Source organism: Coturnix japonica, chromosome 5 (genome assembly GCF_054131305.1).
Source record: "Coturnix japonica strain WE chromosome 5, WE-NBRP24, whole genome shotgun sequence".
NCBI classification, from domain to species: Eukaryota; Metazoa; Chordata; class Aves; order Galliformes; family Phasianidae; genus Coturnix; species Coturnix japonica.
Window position 1 is genome coordinate 12,823,600 of NC_140667.1, and position 20,196 is coordinate 12,843,795.

At 43.8% G+C, this 20,196-nt stretch overlaps 1 long non-coding RNA gene across 10 annotated transcripts in view; it reads right to left on the bottom strand.

Moving 5' to 3' along the window:
• The window catches only part of LOC107314540 (uncharacterized), a 195,346-nt gene that overhangs the window by 125,378 nt on the left and 49,772 nt on the right, over positions 1–20,196 (bottom strand). Inside the window, exon 1 of one of the 10 annotated variants that reach the window (XR_014947033.1) lies at positions 2,755–3,081. The exons of the other annotated variants lie outside the window; for them this stretch is intronic. This is a non-coding gene — a long non-coding RNA (uncharacterized LOC107314540). Of the gene's footprint in view, positions 1–2,754; positions 3,082–20,196 lie in introns of those variants that run through there. 10 annotated transcript variants of the gene reach the window in all.

The window sequence follows — 20,196 nt, forward strand, 5'->3', positions numbered from 1 at the left end:
TCATTATTCTACAAGAACTGTTCTAGCTCATATATGTTTACCTATACTTGCATTTAAAAAGAAGGCGTTGAGCCAAACCATGGATCCAGAACTTGAATTCTGAAACCAGACTTCTTTCTCCATGCATGGAATTGCTCAAACAAGAACAGAATTGGTCAAGACAATGTTTTTCTTTAAACGAACAGTGGTTTTTCTTCAAAAGAAAATTAATTTACGAGCATTTTCCTCTCCCCTCCCTCAAATTTTTCTAATTTTTCAGTTAAAAAAAGAAAACAAGAAAATTTTTTCAGCCTTGGTTTTAGCTTTGTTTTCCTTCATTCTTCCTCCGCTGCCTCCATTTTTCATGGCCAAACAGGACAAAAGCAAACGAGAAGGTGAAGGGGTAATAAAGAATATTTAAATGAACAAAACGTTTTCATTTACGTCTCAAAAATGGAACTTCTGAGACTTTTTCCATTTCTTCTTCGAGATCGTTTCCAATTTTTTGCCTTGCTTGCATTTTTTACTGTCAAATCAGAAAACAGAACTTTTTAGGAGTGCTGTCCAAAAGCACTTTTGAATTACTTGCAGGAAATACTCTCGGAACGTGATCTGCACTGCTGCCTCCCTTCACACATCCTACCCACGCAAGAAATATTTTTGCTACCTACAGATATGCACAGGTCAAACACAGCCCAGGTGTAGTACAACTCAGCACACAGGCTACATATTTTCTGCTTTTCTTTGGGCATTTTAAGGGCCAAAGACCTCAGAGGACATGTATGGGGCAAAGCAATCCTCTGTGGGGGCAAAAGCAAAGTCCAGCCCTCCTCCTCACAGGAATCAATGAGAATGTTTGCCTTTAGCACATTCATGGAGACAGGGTCTTGCCCAAAGTGCATACCAAGGGAATGAATCTCCCAGAAATATGAATTCTCTCTGCCTCATACCAAAACATTCATAGTAAGACCAGGCGGCACTCCGCAGCAAAACATTGGCAAGAAGAAATACTAATAAAAGACTAAGACACTAAAAACACCAAGAAAAACCTCCCAGAAGAAACAAACATAAGAACACGCTGCTCATTCAATGAAGAAAAAATGCTAACAAATGAATGCTGTCTCATGATGATATTGAACTATTTACAGGAAGAGCGTGCAGAATTTTGGCTGGCAAAGGAGAAAACTATCCATCACAACTATTTTCTGTGCAGAACAAAGGGGAGAGGAAACAGAGGAGGAAAAGTGGGAGTATGAGGAGAAGGTGAAAAGGAAGGAGAACACAGATGAAGGAATGATGAAAAACAAAGGAAGAAATGGGAGAGAATGAGACTAGAGTTAACATGAGGAGGCCTTGCTGCTCACTGTTTACCTGTCTGTAGGCTGTCACTGGCATAGACCCGCATGCTTCCCCCTCAGAAGCAGTGGATTAGTAAGTCTGCCATCAACATTAACAAAATGTTCTTAGGTTAACTGGGGCAAAGTGAATGCAAAGAATATGCCAGTTCCTGTTATTAATTTGTTCTATATTCCTGTCATTATACATGACTACGTGAGTTGATTTCACAGCCTGAGCCTTCCTCGCCCAGTAGCCCCAGTGATTCATGACACTTTCTGTCAATGACTTCATCATGTTGCATGGAAAATGCTCTGGAGATACACGTGCATGTGCAGTGACTCACTTTGACTCCTTGGGGTGACATTTGCAACCTGAGCCAAGTCTGCCACCAAGACAAAAGGCATGTCTTGTGAGGCTTCCAAGCTGCACGGGTGGGTACTGAAGGATGGAACACACAGACAGCTGAGCGCACAAACATACACAAAAGCACAGGTTGGTTCTTCCCACATCTGGCACTGCAGAATGCAAGGCATGTAGTCCCTTCTGATGCAATAAGTAAGGAAAACAGAAGTGCTCTGCACATTTCTTGAGGACCATGCGAAAGAACATAGAAGTTCTCTGGAACCAAGATAATCCTTCCAGAGAGGAAGATACTTTCGAATCAAGAGTCAGCAGAGAGCAAAATGCTGCAAAAAAAAATGCCTGCATCAGAAGAAGAAGCCCTACATAAAGCAGCAATCAGCCATCACTCAGGAGGAACATGCAAGACACACTGTAAATCTATGAACATGGGATATAGGAACCATGGGATATATGCACCAGAGCAGCTCACACACAGTCAGGCCATTTCCTTTCTGTAGGTACACTGGAAATAGAACGAATGAATAGAACGTGCTTCCTTCAACATGAAAAAAAGAACCTTTTCAATTCAATAAGAAAGCTACAAACAAGAAAAGGTTTTGGATTCCTTCCATCTCCCCTGTCAGTTCAGTCACCAGCATACACTACCTCCATTTATTTCTAAGGACAATGTACCTGCTTCCATACATCCTGGAACTAAGTCACCCACAGCGGTCTGTCAGCCACCAAGTCAAAAAGCCTTCTAACAAAAGTGTAAGAGGCCACAAGCAGTGCCAGAACTGTACTTGTAGGCCTGCTACTGCACAGCCTGCAGTTGTCCTTGCCTTGTCATGTTGTGGCTATAGGAAAATATCTCCTTCCATGTGACTTTGAACCCACTGGACAAGAAATCACCACTTCTGACCATAGCACCTATTTGCTCACGTTTTGCCAAACTAGCCATGAACCAAGGGCAATGCTCTGGCACTTAGTGGAACCTTAAATGGCACTGTTACACTCTCACGTGTTCACAAGGGCACATGAGAAGGCATACCAAAGCCAGACTCCCCACTGGTCCCCAGGGAACACTCTACTCACCACAGCCAGGCCCCTTTCTTCCTGCATCCTCTGGCCCTGCCGCAGCAAGTGACACCCATGCACATGCCAAGCAAGCCATGCTTCTTCCCTGGCTGGAGCTACTTGTTACCCTAAATCAATACCAAATTAAAAACTAACTAACTAACTAACTAACTAAATAAATAAATAAAGCACTCCCTTAGGCATCACACATTGCATTCCAGTTCCTCTCCAGTCACCGTTTGTCCAGTGTTTTAAATACATGAAGCATTATATAAATGCTATTATTATAATGTTCCCCTCCTTCCAATCAACTCCCCTTGCAGACCCACAGACATTCCCCACCTCCCGTTTTAGCATGTCCACAGCACCAGAAAATACCCTGTTTTCATTTACCCTGCCCTTTGCCACATGATCCCAGCCTTCAGAAGCTTTAAATAGTCTGCATTATTATGAAGGCTTGTTAGAACATGTCCCTAATCACTCCGGGAATAATCCTTGATGGCTTGTTTCAGCCCATGAGTAAATGTCTCTGCCACAACAGGGCTCAAGCCTGCTCAGGTCCCCCATAGAAGGGAGTTTGGTAGGGCTCAGTGCCTGATATGGGATGAACAGCACATTGAGGGGGCCATGTCCAATGCCAAGCCCTTGTTGTACCTATAAGCTAAAGCTATTTTCAGTGAAACCTTGAAACCTACTTTTCATAAAAGATTGGTTTGACCATATTACGTGTTGATGGATGCCAGGTAGCAGAAGCCAAACTGCCCTTAAGAACAAGGCCATGGAAAACAGTGCAGCCATTGCCTCCCAAAGCCATGCTTGTTCCTTTGAGTCCTATGCCTTGCAGTGCTTGCAAGTGCACGATTCCTTGCCTAGACACTGAAATCTAAATGCTCTCTCTGCCAGGACTACAACCGAGCCCTACAATGGGGGATGCAAATAACAAAAAGGAAGAGAGAATTCTACTGCTTAATAAATCTGCTTCTCAAAGCTGGCAATTTTGATTTTGCATCTGTGTGTGTGTGTGTGTGTGTGTGTGTGTGTGTGTGTGTGTGTGTGTGTTCCAGCTGCAAACAGAGGAAAACAAATCACACAGTAGCATGATGGCACCAAGCCTAACCTCCCCAAAGATGGAGTATCAGATAGGGCAAATAAACAAGCAGATAATTATTCACCTGGGGTCATATTAGTCCAGGATGAATCTTCTGGTGTTTGGAAATTCATGCATTCATATTATGTGTTGACAATGTCTCACCAGTTATGTTCTCATGACAACATATGCACTAAAGTGGGAAGCGAGAAGCAGCTGAAAAACACCTGCTAAAATAATATCATGACAAAATGCTGTTATACCATGGCTCAGCACAGAGCCTGCCCAAACATATGGTCTTCATGTTTGAGGATGATCCTGGAACATTTTGCTAGGCATCCCACCATCTCTAAGACACTACGGGATGTCTCCAGAGGAACTAAGAAGAATGAAGAGGGTTTTGGAGCCTGTCTTTCATTTCCCAAAAACTTCACAGGTGTCAAATGAGAAGAGAAAGACTATTTGCACTCTTTTGGAATCAAAAGATGTTGATCACTGCATCAGTGAGAAGGTCTGGGGATTTCAGTCCACATATAATGTAGAAAGGCAGAGTTTTTAAATCAGTTCTGTTTATTATGTGGACTACCAAGAAAACAGTGCTTGACAAAGCACTAAAAGCCTGGATGAAAGAGGGCAGCAAATGGATGGAGGTACTGTGTGAAACCATATAAACTGAACCAGAGCAAGGTGTTGAGCCTTGAGATGCTGGAACAGAAAGCACAGTGCATGTTCTCCAAGGTGCCACATCAAATTGCAATCCAGGGCACTGAGCAGGGCAGCTTATAGCTCTGCCTCCCCACAGAGGTGTATGCCAACAGCAGTGCTGAAGCAAGCAATTTTCTTCAATGCATGCAGGGACATCAAGCTTAAAGATGATACAGTAAATGGGTCCCTATAAAAAACATGTGCCAAAGTAAGCCCTACCTCCAGCTGGACTGCATGATGCAGAAATGCAGTAACAAGCAGCTAGTCCTAGAGAAGCATTTCTCAAAGAAGGGTCTGAGAACACTGTAAGTTCAGCCTTATCCAATGGGTGTCCAAGCAATTGCTCAGAGGTATCTCACACTATTTTACTCTGTAGGCCTTGCTGAGATGTCCAAATTGGAAACTCAGACCCCCTGGAAGCTCCAAAGGCAGACAGATGTTTTTTGAACATGAATCATGGCCCATTGGGTAAGAACCCAGCTCCTGTTCTACTTATGTGGTCCAACCACTCCCCTGAGGTGCCTTCTCCACTTCCTTGTCCACTCTCAGCACTCTGGCTGCCTGACCTAAGCCCCTCACTGAACAAGAGAATATTACACAATGATGGCAAACCCCGGAAACCACTACGTAACAAGCAGGATATGAGCCCAGGGGAAATGTACAGAGAACGTCAGATAGAGAACTGATATGCCTTGCCACAGCTCTGCCACTCCAGCAAGTAAGCGTGACATTTTATTTACTTATTTATTTGGATGTTGGTGAAGTCTGGCATTCATGAAAGCTTGAAGAAGGGTAATCAACCTTATCACTAGACGTGCATATAAAGTACAGTGTTGGTCTCAGTAGGAAAGAGAGTGAAAGCTCACCTAGACCAGAAGAAGTCAGATCTTAGAATTATAGACACAGAATCATAAAGGTTGGAAAAGATCATTAAGATCATCAGGTCCAACCGTCCAGCTGTCACCAATACTGCCCGCTGACCACATCCCTCAGTGCCACATCTCCATAGTTCTTGAACACCTTTCAGGCATGGTGACTCCACTACCTCCCTGGGAAGCCTGTTCCAATGCCCAACCATTCTTTTGGAGAAGAAGTTTTTCCTAATAACCAAATTTCTATAGAGGTGCTATCAACAGAGTATACAATAACTGGAAACAAGACAAAAAACATCCTTTATGTTATATGAGTTATGAAAGACTAAAAGTTGTTGACTAAACCCATATAAACAGTTGAGATAATCATGGCTGAAACTGAGCTTACAAAAGAGCAGTTTCACCTCTGGATGCATTAAGCATCAGTTACCATTGCCATGCAGCTTGTTAGTTATTAGCCATAGTTAACTACTGTGTTCTTGGCAGATTATCAGCCAGGAAAGCCACGTTCTCTGAAAGCTTAAAAAAAAACCACAACAAAACTCATATAGAAACAGTAGAGGTAAAACCTAGCAGGATTTTGTACACGAGACATTGTAACATCTTATCAGGCCCCAGACGCATGAGATCAGAAATGCCAGCTGGAGCCCACAGAGCTTATCTGGGCATTCAGAAGTGTAGGAAGAACAAGAGCCAGAGGAGTTTTATTCTATATGAATCCATGAATGCTGCCATTGTAGATAAGGAGCAAAGTCCTTGGTTCCACTAAGTCAATGACAAATCTCGGTTTGACTTCATTTGGGCTGGGATTTCCTGCCCAGCATCCAAGTGTAAAAACTGTACTAAGCACAGGAAACAGACAGCAGAAACTACTGAGCCCACACAGGGCTCCTGGCCGTGCTGGCTGCAAGGCGAGCACACACCCACCTGGGTTAGATGGGAAGGATTGCTGTTCTGCACTCAGCCCAGGCTGCTCTCCTGAGGTTTAGCGTCAGGATTTTTGAGGAGCTGGAAGCCAGGTCTGGTAAATCAGGAGGTCTTACTATGAAGTTAACCCAAAGTCACAGCTCGTTTGTTGTTAGAGAAGGCTCTAGGGTGACCCAGGGCTCTCCCACAGGGAGAGAGGTGGGCAGGAACCCACAGGGGCAGCATCAAATCTGAGATACACCAAGAGGAAAGAGCCACCAGACCACGCACAAAAAGAAAACATGCAGCAGTCTGCCAGAGCACCAGCCTACCATCTTACAGAAGGCACCAGCCCATAGGACAGAGGACAAAGGCTCACAGCCCTGTATCATGCAGGTGGAGGTCCACAGTATCCCCATACACTGGGGACAACCTTCTGCATAGAAGGAATGGAGTTCTCCACTTTCTTTTGCCTGTTTCTCACAGAGCAGCAGACACCAACTCTCCTGCAGCAGCCATGACAGCAAGAGAAGCAGAGGAAGGAGAGACCCCACAAAGGTGCCACAGGTGCCACACCAGGACCACCAGGGGCTTGGAGAACCTCCTCCGCCTCCTCCTGGCCATCTTGGTGACCTCCCATACATCTGGACTCAGTGCCTCCCAGGAGGAGGTCTCCACCAGCTAACCCCACCACCACTCCAAAAGGACATGGAATCCTGGTGCCGTGGGCAGAGAGGGTCAAGGGCTTGTTTTCACCCTCCATAAGTGCCCCCCTCCCTTTGGCTGGGTGTGTGGGCTTCTTACGGTGCCAATTAAGTGCATGCTGGGGCCGGGATGGAGGAGCGGCGCGCCGAGCCCCCGTCTCGCTGCCTCTGTACTGTCACCTTCCATTAAGCAGCTGGCGGCTGGGACAAGGGGAGGGAAAAACCAGCAGTGTGTTTGGTTTGCTGTTTTTGTGGGCACTTTACAACTTCAAAGGCTTCTCTCTGGTTCACAGGGGGCAAGGGGCAGAGGTCAGTAGGCACAGTTTGACCTCCCTTTCACCTCCTCCCCAAAAGGGAGACACACACACACACACAGAGGAAGGAGAAGAAAAGGAAGACAAGATCCTAGCAAACACTTTTATCCTCTAATCTTTCTTCGCCTTAGAGCTGTGGAGGCTTTGTCCAGCAGGCAAAGTGCCCTCCAGACTCTGACACGGCCACAGCGGGCTCTTCTTCCTCTCCCAGTAAATAAAACAAGAACAGCAGCACTACAAAATAGAGGGGAAAAAAAAAACTAAAACAACACATACTGCTCTTAGGGGTGGGCTTGTTTTGTGGGTTTTGTGTGTGTGTGTTTTTGTTCGGGGTTTTTTTGGTTTTTTTGGGGGGCCCATTTAGATATCCATCCATTGACATATAAGCCTTATAACTGCACATGAGGGAGGGAAGCAAACAGGCAGGATTGTTCAAGAGCCAGCCTGGGATTTTGAAAAATACATTTTCTTGTCTTTAAAGACAAGCATTGTTGCATTTCTTCATTTATTTTTACCAGCGAGGTCGCTAGCCCAGGGGCACTGAGGAATAAGTTCGAGTTTCAGAAAGCTCTCCACAGCTGGTGATTATATCCCTTGCAGTGCCTACAAAGGCATTGAGAAAGCAGCAGAGAAAGTAAACAGTATCACTTCTGGGGACGGAGAGGGAGAGGAGGAGGGGGGCAACGCAGGAGGAGGAGAAGAGAGGCAGATGAAATTTAAACTGGCAACCAGCCCAGCCACCAACTTAAAACAATACAGCGAGAGGAAGCCAAAAAGGAAAGAAAAACAGAGAGGGGTGTGTGTGGAGACACGCTGTGTGTGTGAACGTGTGTGTCAGTAAGAGATGGAAGGAGTGCAAAGCAGAGCAAGAGCACAGGGAGGAAGGGATGGGGTCAGGACCAAGGTATCAGGAGCCATCTCTGGGGGTCCCCTACAGAGCAGGGCAGCTTGTAGTGGACACAGTCACCATCCCCAGTGTAAATGCATCTGCAAACACGAGTCTGGCAAAGCAGAGCTGTTCACCTCTCAAGAATTATGAGGAAAAAACCGCGGGGTCTAGGAAACAACAGTTCCATCCATGCCACCTCTTGGCATCCTCATTCCAGATGGAGCAAGAAAATAGTAGGAAGGTCCAGACAGAGAGCTAGTGGCTGATGCTCTGGGCTGGCACAACTCAAATCTGCCTTTCAGTTGGCTCTGGGAATCACGCTCTCACCCAGCTCAGGACAGTTTCTAGTTAAGCTAATGCCTTTCTCAAGTATTTTGCTTTGACAGTATGGGAGAAAATGCAGAGTCACAACTGGGTGGCGTTCCAGAGTTTCAGATGTTTTGTGTTTACATCACAGGGCACAAACTAAATGAAGCTTGGTCCAAGCCTGCACGAGCCCTCCTCACACAGATGGGTCCTGGATGCTGGCCGGGGCTCTGGCCTCACCTTCCAGAATAGGTTTGGCTATGCTACATCTTCTCTGGTCACGTTGACCGTGATCTCACTGGAATGAGGTTAGTCATCTTAGCATGGGGAAGGGAGAGGCAAACTTTCTGCAATATGCATGTTCCCAGGAACAAACCCTCCTTTACAGATGCCTATATGCAGACCTAGGCAGAAATACAATTGGAAAGCCCATAAAGACAGGCAGTGTACCCTAATAGGACCAGACTAGCCTGCTCTTTGGGTCACCTATGCAGATTTCTGCTATTTTTCCCACCAGGAAGAGTCAGGCATTGTGCAGGTCAATGTGCATTGCTTCAGTAATCACCCTCTCCTCCCAGAAACACCACTGATTTTAAGCCCCAAGTAAGGCTCTCACTTCACCTGACAGACAGCCCCACGGCTCTGCTTCTGGCTAAGCTCTGGCACATTGGTGGTTCTTGGTAGGATTGACTGGTTACGTGCAATAAACATGAAGTGCTAACTACTCAGTGCGCTGCTCCACTGTAGTAAAGTAATGCTCAAACGCTTCGACCACACAATCTCTTCGTTCCTGGTGCTGTTCCACACCCAGGAATGAGACATTTCTCCATATGGCCCAGTCCAGAACCAGGGAAGGTAAACAACACTGACAAATGTAACAAATAGAACTGCACTCTATAAAGCTTTCTGGAATTCTCCTTGCCCCGAGTCACTGTGAAGATCTGGTATGGATTCAACTGATCTGGCAGCTCCTCCGAGGGCTTCTTACCCCCTGTCTCCTTGACACTAATTATAAGAAAACAGACACAGAAAATCTGCAGTAATTTCATCATTACAAATAACCCTTCCATGCATAGGCCAATGATAAATAAGATCCTTGAGATCCTAATTAGAGCGGCCAATAGTTTAACATTTCTAGAAATAAGTTACCGATGATTCTGAAATATAATTTCAGGTTTCTACAACAGACTCTACTGATCATGCACTCATTACTCACAGGTACTTTCGTGCCTGAATGATGCATATGTTGCAAAATCTGGTTAGATGTCAGGAAAACAAATTCACATTTACAGTTAGTCAAACACCAGAAAAGGCAGTTCAGAGAGGTTGCGAGGTCTTCATCCCCAGTGAGGCTCAAAATTGGGCTGGACAAGGCCCTGGGCTCATTTGGCCCTGCTCTGAAAGGCCTTGGAGGAGATGACCTTCAGAGGTACTTTCCAACCGATATTAGTCTGATCAGAAGGTTGACATCAGAACCTGCCTAAGATTCATACAGAACCGCACATCCAAGTTCAAATGTCAGCATGGAGGCACCCCTGTTCACAAAATCACAGAATCGTAGAGATTGGAAGGGACCTCCAGAGATCATATATCTCTGATCAGAGATCATAGATCACCGAGTCCAAGGAGACTCCACAACCCCCCCAGGCAGCCTGTTCCAGTGCTGCATCACCCTCACTGTAAAGAACTTCTTGCACACATTCGTGCGGAACTTCCTATACTCCAGTTTGTGGCTGTTTCCCCTTGTCCTGTCTCGGCCAACTGCTGAAAAGAGTCTGGCTTTGCCACTTTGCCCCTCACACCTTAAGTATTTATAGACCTGGATCAGGTCCCCTGTTGTGGGGTTTCCAATACAAACATTGCCACGGCTACCTTTTGATGAAAACAAAGTCAGTGCACCTTGCCTGCTTCCCAAAGGTAACCATGCAGTCAAGCTGAAATAAGAGATCTGAAAGCACTAAGCCTCCAGGTGTTGGATCTGTGAACTCTTGGCCAGTATAATCATTCCCAACCACATCCAGGCTCTACAGAGTGTGGGCCAGACAGCTGAGCCCAACAGACAGACACTAGTACACTGCAGGTTACCCTGCCACCCCCAGAGATTTGCAGGTGTGCAGATGAATACTAGAGTAGATTACCAACCTCATCTCCATCCAAACTTTGATCAAAGCCAATCTCAATCCCTAAAGGACAGTTCCATTCCTACAGTAAGAGCAAATTGGCTTGGATTCAGCCAAGTGGGCCCACATTTACTTTTCTGCTAAAAGCATACCAAGGTCTTTTTGGGAAGGATGTCAGGTTTGACAGAAAATGCTGTGCCTTCACCTACCTGGGCACATGGCTAACATATATAAAGATCACCATCTAGTGGCTTATAGGCATGATACCATCTGTTTTGTGTCTGCACTTTGATTACCAATAAAGTTGTTGTAACAACACAATACAGTGACTCTTACATTCACCTCCTGAACAAGATAGGTACTTACATAAATACAGACAGACAAGTTTCTAAGGTGTTCATGCATCCTTCCCTGAACAGACACTGACCCCTTTCCTCATCTTTTCTTCCTCGCCCTTTCCTTCAGCTCTACTAAATAGGATCTGAGCACACATAAGGGATTTGCATCTTACTTGAAGGCATAGAAGCCAGATGTCCAGTGTAAACTAGTCAAGACTCCTATGGCAGCTAACACAAGGAGTCAAATGCAACAAGAAGTTAATGCAACACATCCTTTTGTGTGGGACAAAGCACGCTGTGAGAAGACCTGAGTTTTCTACAGACTACATAGGTACTTCAGATAATTGTTTTAGGTTAGATCCCAAACATTTGAAGAAGAAAGGCAGATTGGATGAACCAGAGCCTGGAAAGAAAAATGGTTACCCAGCAAGCACAAAGGCTCATGGAAAACTCGTCTGGTAAACTTCCCATGGGATAGTTTATGTCAGCTTGTTCCCATTTGCCTCATTGTAAAATCCTTCAGGTTGAAATATTCCTGAAACGTTCCCTCACATAAAGGAAGATCTGCAAGTTCTGACAAAACTTCTGTTTCACCGATACCGACCTCATGAGCTGCACTCCTTGTTCTTTGAGAAAAGAACAAGTCATCATTACAGGTGCTTCTGTGTAACCCTACTTGACTCTGATGGCCCACACAACCACTGCACAAACCAGCCCAGAAGTTTCTTTAAGTCTATTGCTTGGCCACGTAGACTATTCCTAAAACATTACACATAAATATTTAGATACACGTCTAAGGGATTAGGTACCCCAAGTGCACAGGCCATATATTTTAGTAGAACTGAATGCCACCAGTTAAGGTCAGATTTGAAACTAACAGACATCACACTTTGGTTCTAGACTGTCTTCTCCAGGGACTCCACAGAAATGGTCCACTAAATTTTTAATCACTCCCATACAGTTGCTTAGTAACAGTACCAAATCATCTATCTAAAGAGCTATTTTGATACACCTTCATGTCATGTTCCCAATTTTCCGGGTTGCATATGTGTCAAAACACACACTGCTTTGCTCTGGTGAAAAAAGAAATTCTATAAACGGGCAACCTGGAGCAGGATGTATAGACTTACATACAATTCTTTATACAACATCAGTTATACTTCAAATTTCTAATGGGCTCCTTCAAAGCTTTAAGCCTACTTGAAGCCCCTGTATGAGCAGCTGGCATTGATCTACTAAGTTTGCATCGCCCAAGATGTGAATCCAGCTATGCACTACACAAACCTGTGGTTGGCTGGAGATAAAGGAACCAGAGTTTCAAAATCCATATTCCTGTATCAATATACAAGATAAAGAGACCTGTGATCTGTAAAATGCAAGAGAAATCACTTAGAGAAGACCCCATATCTGTAAGGCATTCCTGATACAGATCTCCAGCTGACGTAACTATACATCTATGCTAGTCAGCTAGACTGTTATAACCTGGAAAAATCAGAGTCCTATAGAAGTTATCTTGGACACTTGATGCAAGTTGGAGCAAATGACCCTTTGGAGGTACCCAGGCCCTTCTCCTTACGGAATAGAGAGCTTAGATAAACAACTTCAAATGTTGAAGTTAGAGAGGAACTCCATGCTTTGTGTTTTTAAAGGGATATAGTATCTCTCTGTAGTCTTGAGATCTAATCAGTATGAACAAGGGGGTTATGCCACAGTTCATTGGCATTTCCAGTGGCCTCCAGGGGGCTTTGCATCCGGCCCAAACGATAGACAATTTTCCATAATCTCAGCAATAGCTTTTGTGGGACTTAAAGTCAGGTCCCCTGCAGACCAGAAGTTAGACTTAACTCAGTAGGCCAAAAAACCACTGCATGCCTTTAGCTAAATTTGGCTGCTGAAGGGCAGCTCTAGTGGGGTGAGGCAAAGAAGTGCTATTTTCCCTCAGGACAGCTAGCTTTATTTTCTAAAGGTTAATGAGAAATAGAAGAAAATTAGGCTAGCCAAAAGAATGAAAATAAATATTTTTTCTTCTTCTTCTTCCCCCCTCGTTTTTCAGAAAAATGCATGGCTTTGGTTTGTCTGCAGGCAGTTGCTTCATATCAATGTACCATGTGGTGACTCAGACATTTTGTTATTATAATCCAAGCCAAAGGGGAGATCTATCTTATGAGATCCACTTCTCCCCCTTGTCTCTCCATACTGTATGTTTTCCTGGGTGAGGGGAAACAGTCAAAACTTTCAAGAGAGTTCACACTGTCTTTTGGCAGGTTGTATGCTGCTTTTCCCTTCATCTAGCATAGCTAAGAAAAGCTAGGTTTGCAGTAAGCTGACATGTTGCTTCAGTGGCAGAATTTGTCAGTCCCATAAAGCAAGGGAATCAGACAGGCCAGAAAAAGCTTAGAGCTCCTAGCACAAAGAGGACTATAAGGAAAGGGGCTTTGGTTGCAGCATACAGCCCCACAGCTACAGTTGTTACCTTTTCTCAGCTGGCAGGCAATAAAGCGTTCAGATGCAGAAACTCAAAATGAATGCGCAGAAGAGCCAAAAGCACCTGTAAAAGTGACCGCTCCTCTTATATTTCCCCCTTCTACAAAAACCTTCACTGCACTCTGGTTGCACCATCAGATAACACAACCAAAATCTCATTGTGTATCCAGAAAACACTCCACAAGGAGCTGCAGAAATTGTTAGCAGTGTGAGAGTGGTGATGTGATCCTGAGATCCAGCCCTCCAGCTTAAACCCACAGTGAGATGCTTCTGTGCAAAATTGATCTGAGGCAAGGGAAAAAAATCAGGGTTCCAGCTAACAAATATGCTTTCAAGACACGGGTCTGCCTTTTGAACTCTGCAGCCTTTGAGCATTACAAAGACCCAGGCTACTGGGAATACACTCGAAGTGTACTGGGTAGAATAAGAAGTTACGGAGAGGCTAAAGACAAGAAGTTTGACTGTACCTGATTGGTGCACAAACCAAAGATGGTTAACAAACTCTCAACCCACAGGCAGGTGGAATGTTAGAGCTTTTAAAGTTTAAGACAATCACTGGATCAGAAGAGCTATGGGTTGGGTCCAAGAAACAAAGACATATTCCTCTGAATCAGGTTACAAGTGTTTCCTAAGGGAATGCCATAAGAATCGTTTGATCTACCAGATGTCTGTGGCACTTACCACACGCCTTCCCAGGGACAATGTTTCTCTAGCACCAAGAGCACCGGCCTGTTCTGCCCAGCCCATTCTGAGAGCCCACATGTATGTGACTAAAGAGAAAGTTGAATAACATTCCAATTTCCAGCCTCAGGAGCCCCAGCTCTTCCAGTGGGAGGAGGGGAAGAGAATAGTACCCATTGCATTGCTGCAGGGTTGGGCTTTTAAGCATATACCCATACGAGCCAAAGATGTAGGATAAAGAGTAAAGGGAAAAGTTTTGAATAATTCCAGAAGTCCTTCCACTACCTCACTTCCAGACAGATATGAAGTGACAACGCCCTGAAGCAAAGAAACAAAGAAACACAAATGAAGAGAACATTATCAGATTACTCAGAACAATTCCCATTTTTAGTAGCCTAGAATCCATGACTTAGAACAGCCTAGAATTCAGATCTTGATGAATTCTCAAAGCTGCTTAACTCTTTCAGTGATGCCCCACGTACCAATATGACTGAAGAGCCTTACTGAACAGGAACTCAAGAGCATCTCTTAGCGCAGCCATAGATATATTTGAGGAAGAGAGCAGATGACTTAATAGGCATAGCACTTGCTCTAAGCAACATTACTACAACCTGAGAGAGAAAAAAAGCCAGAGTCCAGACCTGCCAAACTATTTGAGATTGAATATGAGCCCATATCGTGACAGTTAGTGAGAGTATAAAGACACAGAAAGAAATACTGTATGTTTTAATAAACTGGCAGGAGCAGATTCCACATTTCAGCGTTTTGGCAGCAAAATACAGTCTGTTCTGGGGCTTTATATTCAAATCTTCATTGATTTAAAGATACAAAGTATCTTTACTAACAGACCCTCAGCACTAGGAGAACAGTTAGCAAACCTACTGATAATATTGTTTTTGCTGTCCTTTGTGTAAGCACACATACCCCTTCCCCCCCATACTGCTAACATTCAGTCACAGCTGTTAGCTGAATGAGCTTGTAGAGTCATATGTTTTCTGTTGTGTCTATTCAATTTTCTGTACAGGAGAGCTTGTTGTGTATTTAAAGCCAGTTAGTCCTGCCCTATTTGGTGTTCAGTGCATATTCTTGAACATCCTCTCACTCGAGCCTAAAACAGGAATCACAACAGCTTTAGGTATAGTAGAAAAACTATCAGCATCCATGCAGACCATCGTGATCAGGATGGATCGAACTAGGATCTTGGCATACATTCCCTGCTCATCTTCAGAATGGTATCCAGCAGGAGACAAAACAGACCACAGAACACCAAGCACACACACCAAGATCTATTCTGATGAATCAATGTGAGTATATAATAATGCTACAAGTGATGCAACTATGAGCAGAGCTCAGGAAAACCCCAAAAAGTTGGATGCTCCCATGAAACGTTCTCCCCTTGCCATAACTCTTCACATGCTAACAAGTGGTTTGACTATCACTCAAGTATGCAGAAGACACATTCACAATAGACACAGATGCAGAAAGACAGCAGAACAAGAACTTGATCCAAGCCATGGCAGCCACCAGCAATAGCTGCCAAAAGCATACCAGTCCACTGTGACAGATATTGCTGTCACAGTCCATGTTAACAGCTCATGAGAAATGAAGATGTTAGCAGAGAGCAGTCAGTATAACTCTATCTAGGATTGACTTCGGCTCATATATCATATTAAAGCAGTTCCTCGAGGAACAAGAAAATAGAGTAGAAAAGAATAGAAACCTCTTAAGAAGAATTAGAATAAGTCACGGTGCAAAACATCACAAATGCATAGCAAACCACTCCTTTAATACAACACGCTGCACTTGCACGAGATAGATTTTTCTTCACCCAAAATCAGTTGATATGTGAGTTGATATGTGGATAAATGACAACACAAACCACAAGGCCAGAAAACCAAAGATGTTTCATTTCAAAAAATTACCCATCCGTGATCACTCAGCCCTTCTATAGCTTCCTGGCTTCTGAACTAAAAACAAGCAATGCAACAAACGACTGAAATCTCAAGTACTACAGTCCTTGGTAATAAAAAGTTTCCAGAGAAACCAAAGACATCACAATGTACCAAATAAGCCTGAAGCCTATAGAAAAGTCTCAGTGCTAGAAACGCATAATCAAAATCATTTTGACCAACAAACATTCAGTTTTAATCCATGCTACTCTTAGCTTTCTCCATATAAATATAGCAGTATCTTTACATATACAAAGTTATGTTCCTGAGCATGTGAACACATTCAATAAGACTGATTTCACTTTTCTTTCATTTATCCCAAGATACTCACTTTCACACACAGAAAAATCAATTGAAGATCCTACATTTTGTTAACCACTCACAGCATTTAACATAGGTGCATTTCAGCTGTCCCTTACTGATCCAACTCCATACCCCAAACAGACCAGGTTTAATCTTAGGACTAATATACCATCCACTCAAACATGCTTTTAGCATGTTTTTTCCTGTCCACTCATCCATCCACCTACTGATGTTTATCCATTATCACATGCTCATTTACCTTATTTTCCTTCCTTCTTCAGGGTACGTAGTCTCTTCACTGTCCAAGCTTCTCTGCCTCCTCATTCCTTCTTAAGCTCCAATTCTCAGCCATCACAACAAGCTACACCTCTCTTCTTGTACACACTAGTTATTCTTCTATTTAATGAGATTTCTTTTGTTTCTGTTTCTTTCTTTACTTCACAAAAACTAACCTTTATTTACTAGCAATTCCCTTCCACCATGTGCTCTTTGTGATCTCCTGCTTGTCAAGAGAACTGCACTGCATCTCTGGCCCCTTCTATGCCCAAGCACACCAGCTGAAGACAATCAGTCTCAGTTGCAACTCCAGGCTTCAAATCTTCTTTGCCATGCACACCAGCTGACCCAGGTTTACGTAATTTACATAACGTGTGATACAGACACATCCCCTACAACCTCTCTGAGTGTCTGAGCAAACAGGCACAGGTCTGGTATACATTGTGCTCTACACGAGTTTCAGTACTGGCTTCAGGAATGAATGGGGGCAAATGACAGCAGTTCTTCCTCCACTAACAGCTGCTGTGTGTGGACCAGTGAATACAGCACCTTCAGCCAGTGAAATCACCAGCTCAGATCCCCTCTGTCATTTGGAAGTTCTGAATTAAATAGATCTTGTTTACAGAAATGAAGAGAAATGACTGTTCCCATATCCACGGTCTTCTTGACTCATATTCAGAATATAATATTACCATCATTATCAGTACTTCTGGAAAAGGAGAAAGCAGACATGCTGCCTTCAGATTTCTGGAATGGCCCATCACTTTTGGCATGCCTCTTCCAAGCTAAGAACTGATGTATTGGAGACCTGAGTATCAGTAGAAGCCAGAAGATATGAGGTGTCAATTACCTCACAAAGACCCAGAAAGGAATCACAGGGGAAGGATGACATGATGAAAACAAGCTCCACAGAACAAAGGCACATGTGTCAATCCACTCTACAAGAATATTTCAATTCACTTAATCCCAACATCTTGCATTGCTCAATGTAGAGAAAGAATGATGAGTATACAAGCAGGATAAAAGGGAAAGGTGGCAACACAGCTGTAGAACTGAATTAATGGAAAGGGTACAAGAGAGAACCAAAAAAAGCTGAGAATGTCAAAGAGTGACCAGCCATGATGCATCACCAAAAAAAAAACATTTAAAAAAGGATGGCAGATAAGAATGAATGTAAGAGTTAATAAAAAGTGAGGTAGTTTCTAGAAGGAACTTCGCTACCACGTTGCTGTTATGCAAGTGCACCCAAGAGATCAGATTCTCCACTGACACTGAACCACTGACTCCAATAGAACTGTACTATTTTGCATTGCTTATAAGATTATACTTAGCCCTCTATTTAATTATCTTTCCTTATGACATAATGTTTACTGGTAAAGCTCTGCTGAAGCCAATAGAGCTGTTAGGTTATAAATTTACACAATGATCCAGCCCAAATCTTTCTCTTTTTATCAAGCAAGTACAGAAAATGCACCACTGCTGATGGTGAAGGGATGATCTGAGGAAATTTCTTCTCATCTGGTATGGTTAGGCCTGTTCTTTTCTCTGTGTTAGGGTAATTGCATTTCAAGTGAAGGCTTTCTAGTCAGCAAAAGGAGGTCCTGCAAAATGAGTTAGAGAAAACCACAAGTTTGGCATCGGTACCAGCATCCTTCTCTGAATCCTCATGCCGAGTCTAGCTGTCTGAAAATTTTGTCTTGAAAAGTAGCATAAGATTTCTTCACATGCCTATGACAACTGCTGAAAATATTTTACCTTAGTCCACCACATGCACAAAAATCCAAGTAATGTGGAAATAGAACCCTTGGTAATAGCTGCAACACCAAGGAACTAAAGGATAGTGGACAAGCTCATACTACCTCCCTGTGAAGGTGAGCACCCCTTTACATACAGAGGGAGAAGGCCAAAGTTGTGCACACAAGACCCTCTTTGGAGTGGCATCAAATGATCTGAAATTCCACCTGGCCACCTAGTAAAAGCTTTTTCATTGACCAGAGTCAGAACCAAGCCCTGCGTGATGGTGCAAGAAATCTTTAATGGCACGTTCCATTTCCATCCTCCTGCCTTCCCTCAGTTCCTTGATGTCAGTACTATGGTGGTGACACTGGAAGCCCAAAGGCACTGTGTTTTGTGATCCTTTCCTATCAACACCAGTCCAATTTGTTTAAGTGGGGAGAAAGCTCGACAACCTCAAGGACTCACAAGCTACTCGGCTACCACAGAAGCAATGGAAGAATCTTCAAGAAATAGACTGAGCTGACTTGGGAAAGCAGTGGGCAATCTCTCAAAGGAAAACAAAGAGGCAACAACAAAATCACAGCTCACGAGAGAAGAAGCTGGAGGAAAATTATTGCAAAAATACAAAACTGCTAGTGTTAAGCATGCTGTGAATCTGTTTACCATGTATTTTAATCATGTAACTGATCAGTCTACTGTAACATACACCACATGTTGAGATAGATGTAGCAGATTAAAAAAAATCAGTCTGATTTCACACAGTAAAAATGTGTACATGCAAACAGAAGGATATTAAAAGAGTTTCATACAAAGCGTTTCTTCTTATCGTTTTAAATGCATATCCCACTTGTTCAGCCCAGTTAGAAGCCCACTTGAACATTCTGGGACTGTCCCAAATCCCATAGGGGTCAAGAGCTCACTGACTCCAGTGGGTGTTGGATCAGCTCCTACGAGATCCAAATTCCTGTAAGGACTAGTGTTTCAGCGCGGTTGGGTCTGCATTCCATACAGAATACACTGGAGTTACACCATCCTTACAGTGTAGCTGCAATGTAATCTTAGAGCCAAACATCTACAAACAGCGACTCGGAGGAAAATTAGGAGCCCGGGTAACAACCAAGTACAAAATACAATGTATCTGTTGTCCACCTCCATCGAGGTCCCTGTGAAGCATCACCGGCAATATTCAGCCACAGCATTTTGGCCCTTTCTTACCCATTCGAATCATTAATCATTTGTCCTAATTATCTCGGTGGTATTTTGTGCTCCTCCCCCACCCACGCCGCCTGTCTGTTTGTGGTATCCATCTGTTGTTCCTAATCATACACTTGGACTGTGAGATCTCGGCAGAAAGGGCCACTTACACATGACGTGTGCACAACATTTCAGGCACTCCAACCTCAGCCACCAGTAGAGACCTTGCATTGCCCCACCACAAATCACAATATCTAACGCTAATAGGCAGATATGCTGCACATGCACAGATACACATATAAAACACATATACATACAATATGTATAACTGTGTGTGTACTAGAAATGCACGCATATATGGCAGAAGTCTAATAGAGCCAGAGATATGCCCGCAAGTAAGGCAGGTGCCACTGAGAGCAGGGGAAGGAGAAACAATGAGGGTGAGATGGGAAGTTTCAAATGTGAGATTTTAGCAGAAACTATCTTCTGCCTGCTCACCCCCTCTAGCTGCAGCCCACAGCCTTGCAGGACTGGGCACAGCAGGAGCCACTGTGTTGCAGCACAACACATTTGCCTGGTGCACAGAAAGTACCTT